Here is a 20,034-nt window from a genome sequence, read left to right on the forward strand (position 1 = left end):
CCATGGGATGGTAGGGTGGTAGGGTGGCAGCTCCCTGGATAGGGGGTAGTTTCCCTGCTTATCGCTATATTTGGAATGTGCCAAGCCATTCGAGGCTCGACATCCAGGCAGCAGCAGCAGCAGCGGTGCCGATAAGGAAACAGAAAGAGAAACAGAAACAAGGACTACAGCAGGACGAAAAAAAACAACAACAGAACAGGAGCAGGAAATACCAGCTATTCACCTCCACTATTTCTAGTTTTTTGGGGGGTTACTAGAGGGGTTCCAGGAGGTCCTAGTGTCCTGCAGGGTGCGTGTCCGATAACAAACACACACAACCAGCCCAGGTGTTGAAGGACTTTGGGGGTTATACAAAATTATACGAAAGGAACTTTAAACGTTATCAAATAATAAATGGGGGCGGTCATATTTTCACCTGTCAGTCAAAGAAATCTAGGCCTCTAAGGCTCCAAGGAGCTAATTAAAATAAGGATAATTAATTGGGACTATAAATATAAGGATCTCAAGGACAAAATCAATATAATAATCAATATATTTAGAAAACTAACTAACTATAACTATAACTCTATCACTTCCATCCTCACTTCTAATCCTTAACCCTCCACAACCCAACAAAAACAAAACTCTCCACCGCATATCCTTTTTATCCTTCTCACAGAGGCAGTGCCAGCTAGAGACACACACACACACCCTCTACTCCGCGAAGAGCGCTTGTGTGTGTTGACTGGTGTGTGGGCTAACAGGAGCTCAGGAATCGGGAGTTGCGCTGCAGATACATTTGTATCTTGCAGATGCCAAAGGCAAGCTGTGTGCGTAATTTTTGTGTGTTTTTTTTTTTGTTTTTGGCGCCTTTTGCTTCTTGCTTGTTGCTCTTGCCACGCGCCTCGCGTTCGAATGTTTGGGAAATACTTTGGTGACCCAGATTACGCAATCACGAGTGAGAGTGCGAGAGAGTAGGAGAGACAATAAGAGACAGGGAGATAGGTAAGAGAGGTAAGAGGTAAGAGGTAAGAGGTGATGCTGGGCAGCTGGAAGCTGGGAACACGTGTGTCGAGATATAAGCTCGCCTTGCTGTTCCGATATGAGCTCTGCATACCTTTGCCTCTATATGTTTTCAGCAGGAGAGCACCAGGGGGTTGGTCGGAGGGGGTTAAGATAAAGGGGGGGGACTCGATAACGATAACACACAAAAACGCACGTGCAACATTCGCGAATTCATAAACAACGTTCGTCCGGAGATTAGACGACCAGCTCAGCTGTGCCACCTTATCTCTGCCACTCGGCCTTATCACACACGAGCTGCAGCTGCACCAGCAACAGCACCAGAATTAAATTATGAGAAAAAAATAATGTTGGCCGAGCTGAGCAGCTGAAGCTTAAGGTAAATGGGATAATTAGATAAACAGCACATCGATTATAGGCACTGAGAGAAAAAAATTAAAGGGGTCAAAGTTAAAGGGGAGGTGGTCTGGAAGTTATTGTTCGATAAGAAAAAGAATAAGTTATATTAGAAATTAATAATTTCAAATTATATATCCACACTATACATTATCTACTCTATTATCTATTAATTTATTAAATTAAAAACCCTTCATAAAAACTCTCTAAATGAAAGAAAAAAGTATTCCCCGCTCTAATATTCCTTTCTTAAATTATTCCTCGCCAACTTATCTATTACGTATTAGTTTTATTCACTTAACATATCTTAACAATATTTTCTTAAAAAAAAAACCTTTTAAAACACTTCCAAAATTAAATAATAAAGTATTCTCCGCTTTAATGATTCTCTCAGTCCTCAGTAGCAAATTTTTTTCTTAAATTTTTCCTCTCCAATATCTATAGATTATAATGAGAATAATCTAATATATCTATTGGTTACTGATTTATTTCCCTAAAAAATCTAATAAACATTTCTTTAAAATATTTTCCATAAAAAAATACTTTAAAAACCTTAAAAAAAAAAAAATTAAAACATAAACTATTCTCCGCTCTAATATTTCTCTCAGTACCAGTACCACTACTTTTCCCTTCAATTTTCCTCGCCAACTTTTAATGATGATTGCCTCAGATTTGCCCTTTGGCCTCCCTCCCTCCCTACCTCTTGCACCGAGAAAAAAAACTATAAATGCATTGAAATAATAGATAATATCTACTCGTTAATTTTTCGACTACAAAATTGTGGTTTATTTTCGGGTCCCGTCGTTCGCCGTGGTGGCTGATGCCAATTCCTGATTAGTTCTGATGGATTCTTTGATGATAAGAATTGGCTTATTTTTCCGCTGACAGGCAGAGAAAAATCAACTTTTAATGACTGAATAATTAAGCAATCGATTGAAGAAAGCCTGCTGGGGATATGAATATTTTCTAAGTGGTCATTGAAATTTTTATTATGATTTCATTGCCGGATCATCTTTCTCTGGTAAGATCCTACATCCTCTTTGTCGGATCGCTTAGATCCAGTTACGATCCAACTAAGATCCATCCAAGTCTCGTTAGGGGCGCCATAAACCGGCATGGTTTCCAACTTAAATTCCGATACGAGAAACTCCAACAAAACTGAGAAGCTGCTGCGATTTCATTTACGACTTTCGGGCCATAACTTATGCACATATTTGTGACTTTATTTGGGGCCCAACTCCCCAGCTCCTCCTCGCTTTCGATTCGATTGGATTGGATTGGAATTGGGGTGTTGGATTACGTTCCAAAGGAGGGGGAAAAGGAGCAGTATCGAGTATCGCTTAATATTGATGAGGCTGCTGGGGCAGGGATAGGGGATTGCGAATGGTAATGGGAATGAAGTTGGCGCCCCATGACTAAATAACTAAATGTGCCATGCGAGCAAACAGAGTCATAAACTTCTGCTTTATGACCATGGCTCACACACGCACACCCAGACTTTTTCAAACATTTGAGACTCTGGTACAGGTGTAGTAGATACAGTAGAGCTTGAAATAATAGGGATTTCATAGAGATTATTATTAAAAATAAGAGATTATAGGAATGGTAATAGCTTTAAGATAGAGATGGAGCTTTTCAAATAAAATCTTAGCTCTTATTTAAGTAAAAAGTAATATTTAATTGCTATTTTTAAACATTAAAATCATGTAAAATTGTAAATAAATAGTATAATAGATTTAACTATTAAATATTTAGCTTAAAAACCTATCTAATTTTTATACAAATCGAATAGAACTCCTCTACCCTCCACCATAGTTACACCTGGGATACTCCTGGTATATAGAAAACCATATATCGTCTGTCTATCGGACAAGGAGCGCGCTTTGGGTATATCGACTATCGTTGGGTTAGGATCTCCTTTTTGGGGAGACCACCACCTCCTGGCTTGGCCACCTCCCTGCACCACCTCTATTCTTTACCAGGAAAGCCGAAACGAGTTATCGCTTAGTTGGCATCTCTCCCTGCCCCTGCCTCCTGCCTCTGCCTCTGCCCCTTATGCTACCAGCAGGATATTTGCCAATAAAAGCAAAAACGAAAACTTTTTATAGACACGCACACACACAGAGATAGACAGACACACACACAAACCAGACACACCATACACATGCCCACCATTTGGGCCAGAGCTTATCAATCAATCTTAATTAATCACAAGCAAAGATCGCATAAAACCAAAAGGAGCCAGGCATGGGGGGAGGAGGGTGTTGGGGGGGACTCAGGTGGGGGGTGGCAGGTTGTGGGCATGCCACACAGGTGCCCCAAACTGAAACCAATAGACAAAAAAAAAAAAAAGAAAACGAATAAACTTTCGTCATCGGCGGCAGCAAATCGATGAGCAAACAAAATCCATTTGTATTTGAAGCTTATTTTATTTAATAGATTTAATTTTATATTTAAAATTAAATAAGAGGATATAGGATTTAAAAAAATAATTAAAAAATATATATATAGTATTTAAAATAAGTATAAAAAACAGTTTCGAACTCCTTCACTTTTAAATTAAAACAAGAAAGGAAAGCTAACTTCGGGCGGAGCCGAAGTTGATATACCCTTGCAGTTCCGTCGCAGTCCGCTAGGTGGCGCCACGCATCTTATATTATTAGATATATAGAAGATCGTATATAGTCGGCCGATCCTTATGAAATTTGGCAAATCAGATTATTTTGTCCAAAATAGAATCTGTACCAAGTCCCATCTTTCTAACTTAAAAAACACCAAAGTTATGCCAATTCCGATCGTTGTATGACAGCTATAGGATATAGTCGGCCGATCCTTATGAAATTTTGTACACAAGATATTTTGGTCAAATATAACATGTGTGGAAAGTCCCAACCCTCTAACTTAAAAAACACCAAAGTTATGGCATTTCCGATCAATCAGTTATATGGCAGCTATAGGATATAGTCGACCGATCCCGGCCGTTCCGACTTATATACTGCCTGCAAAGGAAAGAAGGGTGTGTGCAAAGTTTCAACTCGATAGCTTTAAAACTGAGAGACTAGTTTGCGTAGAAACGGACAGACGGACAGACGGACAGACGGACATGCTCATATCGACTCAGGAGGTGATCCTGATCAAGAATATATATACTTTATAGGGTCGGAGATGTCTCCTTCACTGCGTTGCACACTTTTGACCAAAATTATAATACCCTCTGCAAGGGTATAAAGAGAGTCTGAATTAAAAAGCTGGAAATTTCAAAGTAGAAAGTAAAGGCTTGTTTTAAAAGTTAGTTTCCTATTTTTATTTAAATCCACACCTAAATATATTAAATATAATTGTTAATTATTTTTTTTTCAGTGCTTAATTTTGGTATTTTAAATATACAAACATTTTTGTAGTGTGTCTTATCTGGTTGCCGAGTGAAACAAAAGGCGAAACCAGCGAAACAACGACAGGTATTCCTGCCCTGTCTCTTCAGTATTTCTGCTCTTTCCTCTCCCTGCTCTCCCGGTGCCCTTCCTGCTTCATTACTTCCTCCACTGGTGCCACCACTTTCTGCCACACCTGCCCCAGTTTTCAGGGCGAGCCAAAAGCGAACGGACTTTTATCAATCGCCGCCGTCGCCGCCGCCGTCGCAGCGATAATGAAGACGCCAGCGCCATCAGTTTTTTTTTTTTTTTGGTAAAGGCACATTGGAATATCGGCGGATTTCCCCCTCTTCCTATATTTATATATATATATATTTCTTTCCCCCCCTTATCCGACTTGAAGCAAACTCCCCCGCCTCCTGCGGGACAGTTCCTCAAACAAAGCCGCCATCGGTCGTCGTCTTTTGTGGTTTTTTGCCTTCAAGCGCCACTCGAGCGCCACTTAGATGAGATGTCTTGATGTCTTAACCCCTACTCTCCAACTGGGGGCTTATCGCACCCCACAGTAATAGGGCAAGAGGCAAGAGGTAGAGAAGAGTAAATAATTTTCATTAAAATGATTTATGGATATGCAAAGCCCGCTGACCAAAAACCCAAGAAATGCGTTCGATTTTTTGTTTCGATAAATGTGGAATGGCATCTGTGGGCAGGTGACAAATGGTGGCATTTAGTTAAATCAGAGAAGGGGGTCGGTCTGGAGCAGGGTTCTATAACTTTTGCTCATAATTAATTACAATTTAGTTTATTAACCACGAAAGTTGCGTGGAGAGAAGGGAAAATTGATGCATCGCCGCTGATAAAGTTGACAAATTTTGCTTTTAAGCTCAAGCTAATGAGCAAATAAAAGGGGGTTGGGGAAGTGGGTAGAAGTGGAAGAAATGGAACGATAAAAGATACTATAAATACGGAGGAAGAGAGTGAGGAGGGGGTAGGGGATTTACAGACCATAAATGAGCAGAAAATGCCAACTCAGCTGTGACAACAAATCAAAAACCAAGAACCAAAAATAAGCGAAAAGGATCAAGGCCTCAGAGCTGAATCAGCAAAGTAAAGGCAAGAAAGTATCCCTTTTTCGGGTAGCTGGCAGATACTTGGTTGGGAGATTCTAGATTTCGTCTGCCGAAATATTAAAACATAATAATTTAGCTTATCAGAGTGGGGAGATCGCATTTAAAAGCGCGCTTCTAACCATAAACAAAGAGGTCTTAAGAGACACTAAGAATCGAATAAAAGGCAAAATAATGGAAAAGGACATGGCCAGGATAAGGCGATTAAATAGGCAGTCAAGTGTAAGAAGACAAAAAATAAATACTCTTTGGTAGAAAATAAATGAAACTTTAATATTCGATTTTTTTGTATTTAAAAATAGTTATAAGAACCCCTAAAATAGTCCCTAATCTTCTATTCTCCAAACAATATATGTATGTATATCCTTATCTCCAAGGCATCTCTCCCACTACCAGAATATGTATCTGTATCTGTATCTCACAAATGATTGCCACCGTGTTTGTGTTTTTGTTGAGATTCGCGACCGGCTTCGAACAGGCGCCCAGAACCGAGTCAGAAGTCGGGAAACCCCCAGACATAAACGGAGGAATACCGAAAAAAAATAATAAAAGGCAAACAAAGGCAAAAAGATGGAACAGGAGCTGGAAGAGGGTTACTTGGCCAGGGTGTGTGTGTGTGTATTTGTATCCGACTACCCGAGTATCTGTGAGTGTGAAGCACGCAAATAAAAACAGCCTCAAAGATAAACAAGAACATAAACACAGGCGAGGCCAAAAGCCGGCTAAAGAGAGAGAGACAGTTCCCCCAAAAAAAGAGAAAGAGAAAGATGAGAGAGATGGGGACAGGGACAAAGAGAGAGCAAGAGACAATCGGAAAGCATTAACAAACAAACAAAAAGACAAACAAACAAACAGGTAAACAAGCAAACAAACCAATTCCCATAAACAGAAGCAGCAAATATTCACTTTTTTCACCTGTTTGTGAGAAAAAAGAAAGTCCCCCTCCCAGAGGAAAAGGGACAACAATAAGTGTGAGTGAAATGGAAAATAGCCAAAACTTTGCCTTGAGCTTTGGGATTTCCCCACCACTCCCCCCACCCCTTTTAGGAATATTTCGTGCCACATTCTGATAACAGAAATTTTTAGTCCACGTCCAGCTGATAAATCATTAAGTGAGGCACCCCCTCTGGTCTGGGGGGCATACCATAATATAGATTATGCCACATCAGGACTTTTCCCAAAAAAAAAACAGCCAACTAAGCAAAATTATTTACAAGCTCACTCCCTTGGCTTTAAGACTTTCTTAATCACACTGTTCCGCTGTTATCCCTAAGCATGATTCATGACTTGATAAAATTTATATAAAATGCTAAAAAATGAAGCCAAATATAGTGAATAATCCTCAACGGCGTCACAAAGTATGTAGTTCTTCGTCTGCTCTGCTCTGCTCTGCTCAGAACCAACAAAATTTTATGAAACGTAAAACGGGCGATAAGAAAGCCGAGTCATAAAGGCACTGAAAAATTATTCAACTTGTTGCTCTGCAATTTTGAATTAAAAACAAAATTTAGGACTAATCAAATATTTAATCTTTCCAGAAGAACTTGAAACGATAAGAAATTTATTTAGAATATTATGAAGTAATTTAGTAGAATATTTTTATTATTTTTTAAAAAGATTTTGAGTTAAAGCCACTTTTTTTGATTTTAATATCCTTAGAATTCTCAAATGGTTCTAGCACTGACACCATTAAGAGGTTGAGATACTTTGGAAAAAAGTTTAGAAATAGTTTCTGTAAAATCTATACTAATTATGATTAATATATTAAAACATAAATATTTTTAATAATTAGTATTATTTTTTTCAGGTGCATCGATTGCATCCTTCTGGGGGAGAAGAAAACACACATACACACTAACATACCTACCCCAGATGTACAGATACAACAACAAGGAGGCAGAGATGCAGCAGCCAGGATGCAAGGCAGGAGTCAGAGTCGGCTATTATGCATTGTCATTACGAGTTGATTACGAAGTTTTAGGAACGAGGATGCATGCCGAAGGAGCAGCATGTTGCCGGGGCTCTATTGGTGTTGGATGTTGCCTGCCAGTTGGTGTTGCACAAGGCAGCATCAGCATCAGCAGCAGGCAAAAATGATACATTTTAATGCGAATCTTGATAGTGCCACAGAGATTGCTCCTCCTTGCAACAGAAAAAGCGAGAGCGAAGGAAACAAAACTTGAGGCACGAGAGGATCTCTTTCGGCAGAGCAGTCGGGGGGTGAAGGATGCACATGGTCTGGCAAATGCACACTGAGCGAGTAAGATAAGCGTTACCCCCCTTTGGATGCTGCTCATTCGGGTGACAGCTGAAGAAGTTGTAAGCAAAACTGAAGGTTTCCAGAAACGGGGCCTGGAGGTTGCAAGCTGGTAGAGAGGCAGGCACCGGCCCAGGCTAAGGAAATGTCTGCAATCACTTGAATATTGCATTAACAGGCACGTAAGGCACTCACACACACTGGCATTCACACTCGCACGTACAGATACAGATACAGAGGCATGATTCGCGCTATAAAGACGTCGAAAAGTTTTTAGTTGTCGGGCACCCTCGCCATCCACTCGAAAAGTTGCCAACACTGCGTATACGTAATGCGAAATTGCTCATACGCCACATGCCTCTATCTCAGTAGCTCAGTGGATGTGTGTGTGTGTGTCAAGTGTGTGTGTGTGCAACGTGATTTCCTGCAGGGAAGTAGGATGCAAAATGCTTGCAACTAACTGATAATTCGCACACCAGAAGCTGGGATTTAATTTTTGATAATTTTTGGGGGAAAATTTGGGGGAAAAAATAAAATATATATTTTTAATAGCTTACCAAATTAACAAAAATATTTAAAGGATTTTAGTCGTTAATATTTAAGAAATCACCAACCTGGAAAATAAATAAAAATAAATTCCATTAGCAATTAGTAATTTTTGATTTTTTGTTTTTTGTGTAATTATTATTATTATTCGCTAAATAACTAAAATACTAATCACATGATGAGATTCCGAGATTAGTGGTCTAGAGATTGGGGGCCAATATTTCGTGTTGAACAAAGTTGGAGCTGGAAATCATTAATTGGGATCTAGAGTGAAGCTCGTTACGTGGTACAACTAATTACACAAAAGGCAAACATAAATAAACAAATACATATGGAAATATCAATTCAAAACAACAGAATCAGAAACAGAAACAGAAGAGAAGAGAAAAAAATGAAAATTGGAAAAGTCACTGGATGGTTGGACATGATTGTTGAATGTTGTAATTACTCGATGATATCGGCAAACATTTTATTTAAATTCAATTTACATCAGCAAACAATTGCGAATTGTTGATCAAATTGCAATTTAGAAACGTAAATGCATAATTTTTAGTGGCTGCGGAATACACTGGGCCAACATACTGGACCCTCAAATAAAGCCCACTGATGTGTAAACTGAAAAACTTTGATAATATTGTCAACGTTTTCAATTTGCGCATAACACAAAAACAAATCCATTGCGGACCACGTCACCGCCAGGCAGCCACGCCCACACATTTTAGCCCGGCTAAAATGAATATACCAAAAAAAAAAACACCAAAGATGTGGAAAAAAAAGGGAAAAACAATGCGAGGCGCAACAGTTTTGTCCATCCCAGAGGCAGGAGGAGAGAGTGTGGCAAGAGTTCTGGTTTGGGGGCAGCTTCATTCGAGTTGTCAACAAGGAAACCCCCGACCAGCAGCCAACAGCAGGCAGGCAGGAAAATAAAAAGTGCGAAATGCAATATGGAATAAATGGAAATTTTTCCAACCTGTACAGGCAAAACACAAGCACCAGCACTCACACACACGGCACAAAATGTCGTCGCGATTTCAATTTAAATGCAATCGATGATAAAGAGAAATGACGGCGAGTGTTGCACAAAAAAAAAGGGGGAAAGGATGGTTGGAACGGAAGGATGAGGGTTTTGTTTTACATTCCCCTTGATTGATCTGAATCATAAATCCATGAATGGAATTTATGGGGAATACCAAAAATGTTCCACAATCTGAAAAATATGCTAATTTGGCGAAGGAGACCTCCTATATTCAATGATGCTTTCTTCAAATGTGGTATTTTTAATAGGGGAGAATAATTCTCTTAAAAAGAAATTCTTCTATAATTTGTTTACAAAAATTAATATATTAGTTAAAAAAATACATATTTTTTGAATACAAAATGTTTAAATGAAGTCTTTCAATAGAAGTCTAAATATTCTGAAATCTCAAATATTTTATTCAAAATGCATTCTTAAAATGTGGCATTTTTCATATAAAAGAATTATTTTTTTTAAAAAAGAAACTCTGTTATATATTTTTGAAAATTCTTATGCAAAGAAAATCCTTCCTTTACTTATAATCTTTAGAATTCTTAAAAACTCATTAAAAAGATTTTGAAAAACATACTTATAATATTTCATTGGAATATATTTTTAAAAGCCAATATTTTTAGCTCCAAATAAATTTTTATTTAAAAAAAAAGCTATCTTATAAATAAATAAATAAATATAATGACTTCTACTAAAAAATTTGTTTTTAATTTGTAATCCTTCTTCCAAAAAAGCTGTTCAAGTGGGAGTATGTAAGTATGGCCTTCCAGATAGTTGCCCCCCAATATAAGCCCTGATGTGCCTGGGCGATAATTGGCCAGAGCATCATCGCATCCCATCGCATCGTGGCCATCTCCCTCTCTTCTCGTGGAATGCCTGGCGGAGCCAAAGGCGAAAGGTGGAAAGAAAATGCAAATTGCCGGAGCAACAGAGTGACAGAGCCAGAAACTGGTTTCAGAACTGGAATCCAAGGACCAACCAGATATATCAGCTGTCCACCCATCCCCACTGTCCACTGCTCTCTCTCTCACTCCGTTGTCCAACACTGTTCACTGGAGCTCTTGTCTGATCGACGCACTTTACACTATCGCCTTTTGGAAATCAGCCGCTGTCTGCAACCATTTTGAATTCGCTCTCCACTCTCACACACTATCTAAAATGAGAAAAAAAAAAAAAACAACACTCACACACACAGAGAGAGTGTGGTGGGGAGTGAGGGCCTGATATCCGTAGACCTGAAAGCCAGCAGATGGAGGGCCTCGAGCTCGCCAGTTGGCGCTGATTGGTGGCCCAAGTCGAGTGCACCGCCCCAATCTGGTTTAACAGCCTCAGAGCCAGGGCCTCGTTGGCCAAAAAGCTCGCTGGATGGATGTGTTGGCTTTGGCTTTGGCTTTGAGCTGAACTTGGTCTGGGTTTGATTAGGTTTTTGCTTTATTTTTGTTGATTTTTTGTATCAACTATCGGGGGTTATCTAATAGGAGTCTCTCTAGTTTAGTTAAAATTAAATCATATCTCATATAAATATTTTATTTTAATTATTTTAAGCTTTTATTATATTATTTAATTTTTAATATAGAAGTTCTTCCATATCTTTCCTTTACTTTATTCCTTTTAGCTTTAAATTTCCTGTATGAATCCAAAAAAATACAATACAGGTTGAAGACCTGATAGCATGAAATAAAGTTGTTTTTATCATCTTTAAATAATTTTATTAAAAACATATAATATTTACACATGTCGCCCCAAAATAATGACCTTAAACAATGTTTTTTAAAATCATGTTTCCCATCTAATTCTGTCTAAACTAACAATTTCGAATTATCATTCGATTTTAATTAACTTTCAATAATAAAATCATCATCTATTGGCTATCTACGATCAACTAGGTCCCCCCTTTCATAGACGCCCCTGACTGCTTATCGTATATTAAAAATCAATTAATGCGATCATCAAAAACTGGTCCACTTAGAGCGCCGGCTGCTGGCCAAAAGCCTCACCGATGATGAGAAATTCCAAAAACAAAAAAACCTACAAAATATAACGAAAACAGATCCAGCGAGATCCAACGAGATTTCGGAACAGATAAGACGCCTCGATGACTTCATATGCCACAAAAAACCAAAATCACACCTCAGATGAATATAAAAATCGCCGAGCACTTAAACAGACATCATCTGCATATGGCCAGGGAGCGATCAGAGAGTGATCAGAGCGATTGTCTTTGTAGCTTTTTCGGCCGGGCTATAAATTATAAACCCCATCGGTTTGCTTTTTTTTTGGGTGTTGGAGATACTATATATGCCGGTAATTTTATCGTTCGCTTTCCAATCGCAAAAAAAAAACAATGAATCGTATCCGAATGGGATCAAAAAACGATTCAAACGAAGGCACGCGGCGTATACGCAATTTTTATCAGCGCACTCAAAAAAACCAAAAAAAAAATCACAAAAAATAAACAACAATCGAAGCTTAAATGACATTGTGTTTGGGTGTGTGTTGGTGAGGGGATTTCAATAAAATTAGAAATTTATGGAAATTGCCTTTTGGTTGAGATAACAAAATCCACAGACAGCACCGAAAGCCTCGACAACAAAAGCCGAAAAATTTAAAAGCTTAAAACTACAATTTGTCGTTAATGCGACACTCGGACAGCAGATTGGTATCTCTCAGGGGGGGGAGGGACAGTAGACAGCAGACACCGGACAGCTAATGCAAAAAAAAAGATATACGACTCTTAGATGGCATGAGATTTGCATAAAAATCAGCGTTTTTAACCCATTTCTATATTTGTTTTTCTCATTTTATCGTCCAACATCAAAAATAGCCGCAAAAATCACCAGTTGACGGAGAAAAGCCCGCCATCCAGATGCAATCTGAATGAATTTGGCCTGTCAGCATTCACAGAACGAGGAAAAACAGTGTAAATATCAACAAACATGAAAAATTAACATAACGTGAGGGTATGGAGATGAAGGAAATGAAATGCGACATAATAGAGGGTATGTCAGCGTTTTTTTGGAAGGGAAACTGCAAAACAGAACATCATCAGTCAGTGTCAGGACAGTTGGCGTTTTGTCAGCTTCCGTTTTATATTCCGCCATTTTACATTCCGCATTTTCTCATCACTTTCCAACACTTTTTTTTTTAAGTTGAAATGTAAAATGTAAATGGTGATGGGATATAAACTTTTTTCTCTTTTAAATGAGGAATATTTATTATAAAAAGTGGTTTTGTTACTTGTTAGAAGAGTATGAAGAAATTTTCTAATATTTTATTACAACAAATTATCAAAATACTATTATTTAATTAGCAAAGTGCATGAGAGCTGCTTTCGTCACTAAAACTGAAGAGCTCTTAGAGTTCTATCGTCATTAGTTTTGACTTTTTTATTACATTATTAGTAATTACTCTTCTTTAACCTTTTATTTATCTTTTAAAATTGAATTATATATTTTTTATATTATTTCTTAGAGTATCTCTAGAATGACCATTAATTTAAATGCAACATCTATTCTTGTTGTGTTTTATTTTCAGTTTTCTTGTGTTTTTTTATTGTACGGATTGTGGTGTGTGGTATCTCAAACTGCTATCTGCATTTTACTCGTTGCTTTGCGGTTTTTATGTCCGCCCACAAATTTATATGGACCGCGATAAGTGCGATATAACCAGTATATATGGTACATATACTACATGACCGATGTCTGGTACATCAAATCAAATAAGCAGGAAAGAGGTTTATCTGCCAGAAGGCTATATGATAGGGTGGTCTCTGGTATGAGTCTCTGGGCTAATAGTCCCAATTCGAAAGCCCGCATCAAAGCCAAAGCTACAAAAAAAACCACAAAAAATGTTGAATTAAAATGCGGCAACAAAATGGCGATGGTCTGCCCGGCACTGATTGCTGATTGGTACATGGCCTTATCAGTGAGGAATATCAACTGGAGTGATAAGATAAAGCCACAACAGTAACATTATATATATTGTGGAAGGAAAACAGACTAAACAGACTGCATTGCCGAGGACTAATGGCCAAAATGCACGCCACATTTTAATTAAAATATTAACATCTGAGAAAAAAAAATGTGAAATAATTGCCACAAAACACTAATCTCAGATGGTCTGACAATCAAATGAAATATTAGGAAAATATGATACTTTTTAAAGAACTAGTTCAGACCTAAAAGCAACCCAAGTTGCAATTATTTTAGTTTTGTGGCTAACCTTTCACCAAGCAAGAGAAAATAATCAAAAACTAACAATGCCAGCGAAGAAAACAGCTCGAAATCCAATCAAAATTCGAGGAGAGAGTGGCCCAAACTAAGCCGACTTCATCGCCATCTCCATTGTTGTGGCCTCACTGCCAAAAATGGCCAAAAATGGAAGTTGGCCACGAATATCCACGGCATCAATTTAATGTGGCAGAGTAGTATAGTGGAGGTGGGAGGCAAAACTCAAAGGCAAAATGATTTCAATGCAATTCGCACCTCATAAATCACGAAACGTGTCCAAGAAGAAGGCAGTTGCCGGGGTAGGGGACTGGCTGGCTAAGAGATTGCAGGAAATGCCAAGATGGGGGGGGGGGGACAGTGGGGATATGGCGATAGCAAGAGGTGGGTGTGGGGGTTATGGCCAAAAGGGTAGACAGGTAATGCGGTTTTGTAGGCGTCGTGTCTTGCTGCTGCTGCTGCTGCGGCTGCTGTTGCTTTTGATTCGATAGCGAACTTTGGGATGCAATTTGTTGCGCTAGAAGGAGGCACTAGGCTACAGGGTTATGGTTTAAGATTATAGGATATATAATAATTAAAATAAATATATAAATTATTAGAAATTATTATAAAATAAGAATGAATTACAACAAGATTATGAGATAAGTGTCATTAGAACTACAAGTTGTGAGAACTCTTAAGTAAAGAAAGTGTCTCATCCTCTCAAAAATTCTTCTAAATTTGTCTTATTTTAAATCTGTTATATATTTTTATTAGTTTTTTTAAGCTCTACATATTCTCCAGTAAACTTATTAGTTAGTTTTTAACCAATACCCACTATAATAATAATATATATACTAAAAATCACTCTTTTTTCTCCCAAACTAGTTTAGTAAAGAAAGGACTATTTCTTCCTTAAAACCACTATATCTTCTCATTATATATCATATTTTCAAGTCTTATATCTTCTCCAATAAGTTTTCTTTCAGATCTTATAGGCCCAGAACACTAATATCTCTTAAAAACACCCTTTCCCTGCCAACTAGTGCTGCCCAAATGGAGTCTCTTCAGCCATTGGCGTATTTGTAACACTTTGGTCGAGTTCCTGTAGCTCTTTCAGCTCTTCTGGTTCCTTGTGGAATGTGTGGCCATTAATTGAAAATACTTGCCTGAACCAAGGATGGGCCCAAAGACCAGCCAAGTGCCTGAGAGCCGGACTAAAATGAAAGATGGTGTCGAATCGTGCACACTCATACCAGCACACACTCACAAAACACACTCAAAGAAAAAAAAAAAAGAAAAAAAAAGAACTGTGGGACTATGATCCGCACCAATCACGATGGCATGCAAACGCCTCCAGGGGCGAGAAAGAGAATCGGGAATCGAGATGCGAGAATCGAGAAGGGAGAATCGAGAAGCGAGAATGGAGAACTCGTGCTCCTCTGGCGACTAACTACGTTGATGATCTGCGGCGATGATGCGGATGGGCCAGCAAGAGCTAAACGAGCCGTGAAAGTGTTATAATGGGCAGAGTGGGAATGGGATACCAACCAGAGCAGTATTACTACACAGAGAGAAATAATAAGTTAAGAATTTTAATATTATACTATACAATAATAGGTATTATAGTAGTTACTTTTACTCTCAGTGATTATTCCCCCATCCCATAACTTTGTGAAAATTGCCTTGTGTTTGCCTTGGTTGTTAGTTCTGGTGTTTGGGGCTGAGTTTGAACATTTTCTTCTACCTCCGCGGGGCTCCATTGATATCATAATCATAATCGTTAATAGACCACGCCCATATAGAAAATACATTAGCTTGGAGGAGATAATACCACGTGAACAAGCGACTCCCAAGCGAGAAGATGAAAATTGTGGTTAATTTTTTAAGTTGGATAGAGAGTGTTGGGGAGAAGAAAAATAAATCACAGGCAATTTTAATGCAAATCTAACACCAATCTGACCCGTCTCCTGTGGGGCGGCGAGAGCTTCGTGCAACTTCAACAGAAAATGTATCTACAAATTGTGTGGATCAACTGCAACTGCAAATGCTGACTCCTGACCCCCATGAACCAGCACGCTCGCTCTGCGCTTTTTGTGGCAATAACGTGGCCCAGACCAGACCAGGGCTCTAAACTATTTGGCCAAGAAGAAACAGCCAAAAAGCAATGCCAGACAAAATTAACACCTCTTTGCCCAGCTGCTGAGCAGTGGAGCTGCTGCACGAGCTGATTTTGCATTTCAGATGGACACTAAGCCAAAAAAAAAGGAGAAAAGGGAGGCAGAAGCCGGGCGATTCCCACTCGGAAGAAAAAAAAAGAGAGAAGCCTAATTGGCATGCTAAACAAGCTGCGTTCAACACGATCTACACCAACCTATCAGCAGCAGTCGTCGAACTCCAAAACGAACCCCAAAATACCAGGGAACAGTGGTCCTTAGAGGATAAAGTGGTAATTCAATTCAATTATTTTCTTAAAACATCTTCTAAGAAAAGCTTAGCTGACAATCTCTGGAGCTTGGCTTTACTTTTCTTAAAAATTTATGCTATAAAGCTATAATATTTCTTTAAATATTTAAAACCACTGTCCTGCATCACTCCTTCTATGGCTTGTTTGTTCAAATTGCATCGGAAATGGTGGAAAAGTGCGACATTAGTTTCACACGAACGCCCACACTGGGGAACTAGGATGAGGGACTGGCGAGTCGAGGGACTAAGAGGGCTTCTCAGAGGGAGGCAGACAGCTCCTCCGAAACAAATGTGGAAAAAATTGATCAAGTTTTCAAGATTTGGTCAAACCTTTTGTGGCCAACAGCTATTGAATAGCCAAGCAGGCAGCAGCAGCGTTTTTAAGAAGTGCTTCTTAGCCATCAAAAATAATAATAATATTTGATAATCTCCAAAGAAAAAGAACTTGAAAGTGATGTTCTTAGAAAACTTAATAAAAGGTGAGGGTAAGTACCCAGTATCTAATAGTTACTTTAGTAATACTTATTAAAGATCATTGAAACTCTCTAAAACCCTTTCTTAAGAACCTCTGAAACTCCAACACTTTCAACTTTGATGACTCAGACACTGATATGGAGAGAAGGCTTTCAATAAAAAAAAAAAAGAAATACAAAATGCATTCAAGGATGGGGCATGATATTACCTCTGGCCATGCGGGGCCCATCAAGCCCGGCGTCTGGCGACCACATTTGGGATAAAAACTCCAAGATACGCGCCGCCCGAAAACCTTTTTTTCAGCCACACACCACTGGCCACTCGCCACATTATGGCCAAGTTAAGATCGGGGCACAGACAGAGTCAGAGGCAGAGGAGTATATGGATATGGATGGCTTGGAACGTGGAGTGCCGTTATCGCTGCACTCACTCAGTCCAGTCAGTCAGTCTTGGGACCTAATCTACGGCGAGTTATCGGCCAAAAAGGAGCCAGAAGGTCGGTCGGGCTCGGTATGGCCAAGAGAGTATAGCGAGTATAGCGTCCTCGTCGCCAAGTGAATCATGCCACATGGGTCTCCACGGATTGGATAAGCCTCGGATGTCGCTGCACTTATAAAATAATTATAAGACAGAGAAAGGGGGGGGTCTTGGGGCGGTGGTGGGGTATCTCCCACCTGTCCCACCTGGCTAGAGTCGCAAAAGTGGTGGCCAGGAATGCGGGTCGGGTCGGGTCGGGTCGGGTCGGGTCGGGAGTCGGGAGTCGGGAGTTGGGTCTTTCGGGCTTTTTGTGTGGTCGAGTCGGGAATAATCGGACAAAATGCCTTTTGACTTTGACGTGCCAAACAAAAGTCGCGGCCTTATCGCTGACCTCGATCTCTACGCAACTTGCACTCTAAAAAAAAATTAAATTCATTAAGTAATTAATGTTTAAAAAAATTTAACAAAATATTCTAATTAGTTCTATCTATGCTAGTATAAAAAATATTTCCAAATAAATAATCTAAACTTTTCTTTCTTTATAATTTCAGTTTCTTTAATGGATTTACTTTCTGATTATAAATCAATTAAAATTAAAATTATCAACAAGTACAAGGGTTAATTAGTGGGTCGGCAATGTCATGCTTTTTAGGTTTCTAGATTATTATTATTATATATTTTTATATTTTTTTTCTGTGCAGCTTGACAACAAAATTCCGAAAACGAAAGCCAACGAGCCCGGCCGAATAATGACAGGCAATGAAAATCGAATGTAAAGCAAAAAAAAAAAGAAAAATCAAAACCAAAAACTGAAACCAAAATCAAATCAAATGCCAGAGCAATGTTCCACGTAAATCATAAATTGTACTATCTGGCGAGGAGATCTACAAACGGATGCTCCAAAGCGGGCCAAACATAATTAAGAAAACCGAAACCGAAACTGAAACAGAAATCGAAATCGAAACTCGCACTAAGAGATACCAGTACCCAGCAGATACCCCCAGCCACCAGTGGCGGGGGAACTGTAATGGTTATGGGGATGGGGGCATGTACGAGACGAGACGAGATGGATGGCCCAAATGGCAGCTCCAATCGTATCAGCCAGGTAGCATTCAAAGCAAATGGTATGCCGGTAGCTCTAGCTTGTCCAGATTCAACTGCGATATGCTAGCCGACATGATAACCGAGAAACTGGAGATGGTTTTTGGGAGCATTTCTACGGAATCTTAATTACTCTCTTAGATTTTTTTAGAAAAATATAATGTAAATAAATGGATTTTAGTTTTTAAGGTTAGATATTAATGGTGTTTTTTGGATGTATTATAGAAATATTTCATCTTTGGATGGTTTTTAGAGCAAATATGTTTAAAACCAATATTCTCAAAGTTACATAATCTGTTTTATTATCTTATACTTGATCAAAATCGAAGAAAATAGCTTAAAAAACGTATTTCGAAATCTATCCTTACCTTATAACAAGTATACCTTATAGCATTCAAGTTATAAGTCAGAAGACTTCTAAGAATCAAGACTTTGGATGGTTTATTATCACAAATGGGTTTAAAAAAACACTTGAAAAGTTGTCTTTTAAACATTTCAATATTCTGAAAGTTATATCATCTAGTTTATCATCCAAAACAACTTAACTTATAACATTAACTATTAACTTATATAATTTAAATTTTTTAACCATATAAGAGACTTCTAAGAATCAAAATTCAAATGACTTATGTATAAAGAGTAATATTTTTATGAAAACCCTATAAAATATAGAGTAATAATGAAGACAGCAGTTAGTGAACCCCAAGCTCCCTCGATAGAGACAAACCCCAAGCGAAGGAATCATTCAATGTCGGCGACAAAATATCTTTATTCATCTTGCTTAATTTCTTTTCAAATCAAAATCATATTTTGCCATCAGAGCCGGGCTGGCCAGAGAGGGCAGGAGCAGGGCAGGAGCCAGGAGGGTCGATGGTCGATGGCCTTATCAGTTGGCCAATAAATGACGCACAATGACAGCGCGGCATCAGAAGATTGAGATGGGGAGGCAGACTGGTCGCTCGGTCGGTTGGTTGTCGGTTGGGAATGATGCGCAAGATTGTCGGGAGAAGACAGAGGGAATCGACTTTGCTATCAACATTCTCATAAATCGATGGCCAGTGGACAATCAATTGTGGAGGGGGAGGGGAAGAGGGAGTACCCGGCAGGACCTTATCTAAATGCCATTTAAGAGAGGAAGAAGAAAAGTCAGAAAGCACAGGTGGATAAGCCACGCATTTTCTGAGCCCATAATTAAAATGTTTTAAATGGCCGAGAGAGAAATAAGTTAAGAGGTAGTCCAAGGCGGCCCAGACAGAACACGTTGTTAACATTTATTTAAACCCTCACTTACCCCCCTCTGTGTGGCAGCTCCCCCCGGCAATTATACTAAACTGAACAAACAGCAAAGCTGTAAACAAACACGCATCCATCAGCGCCAAGCCCTCTTGGACCAGTTGCACTTTTCTGGTTGCAAGTTGCAGGTTGCTGGTTACCGGCTGACGGCTGCTGGATGCTGGATGCTGGATGCAACAGGTATTACCACGCCACGCACTGGAAACCCGTTTATGCCACAAAAGTCAAGGCAGGACGACCAAAAAACAAGACACACCAAGTGGTACCTGGACTCCCTGCTCTCCTAATGGCG

The 20,034-nt window shown here is 39.1% G+C and overlaps 1 protein-coding gene across 2 annotated transcripts in view; it reads right to left on the reverse strand.

Moving 5' to 3' along the window:
• Positions 1–20,034, reverse strand: part of LOC6503362 (zinc finger protein ush) — a 59,848-nt gene that overhangs the window by 28,676 nt on the left and 11,138 nt on the right. The gene's annotated exons all lie outside the window — the stretch shown is intronic.

Source organism: Drosophila ananassae, chromosome 3R, assembly GCF_017639315.1.
Source record: "Drosophila ananassae strain 14024-0371.13 chromosome 3R, ASM1763931v2, whole genome shotgun sequence".
In the NCBI taxonomy this organism is placed as follows: domain Eukaryota; kingdom Metazoa; phylum Arthropoda; class Insecta; order Diptera; family Drosophilidae; genus Drosophila; species Drosophila ananassae.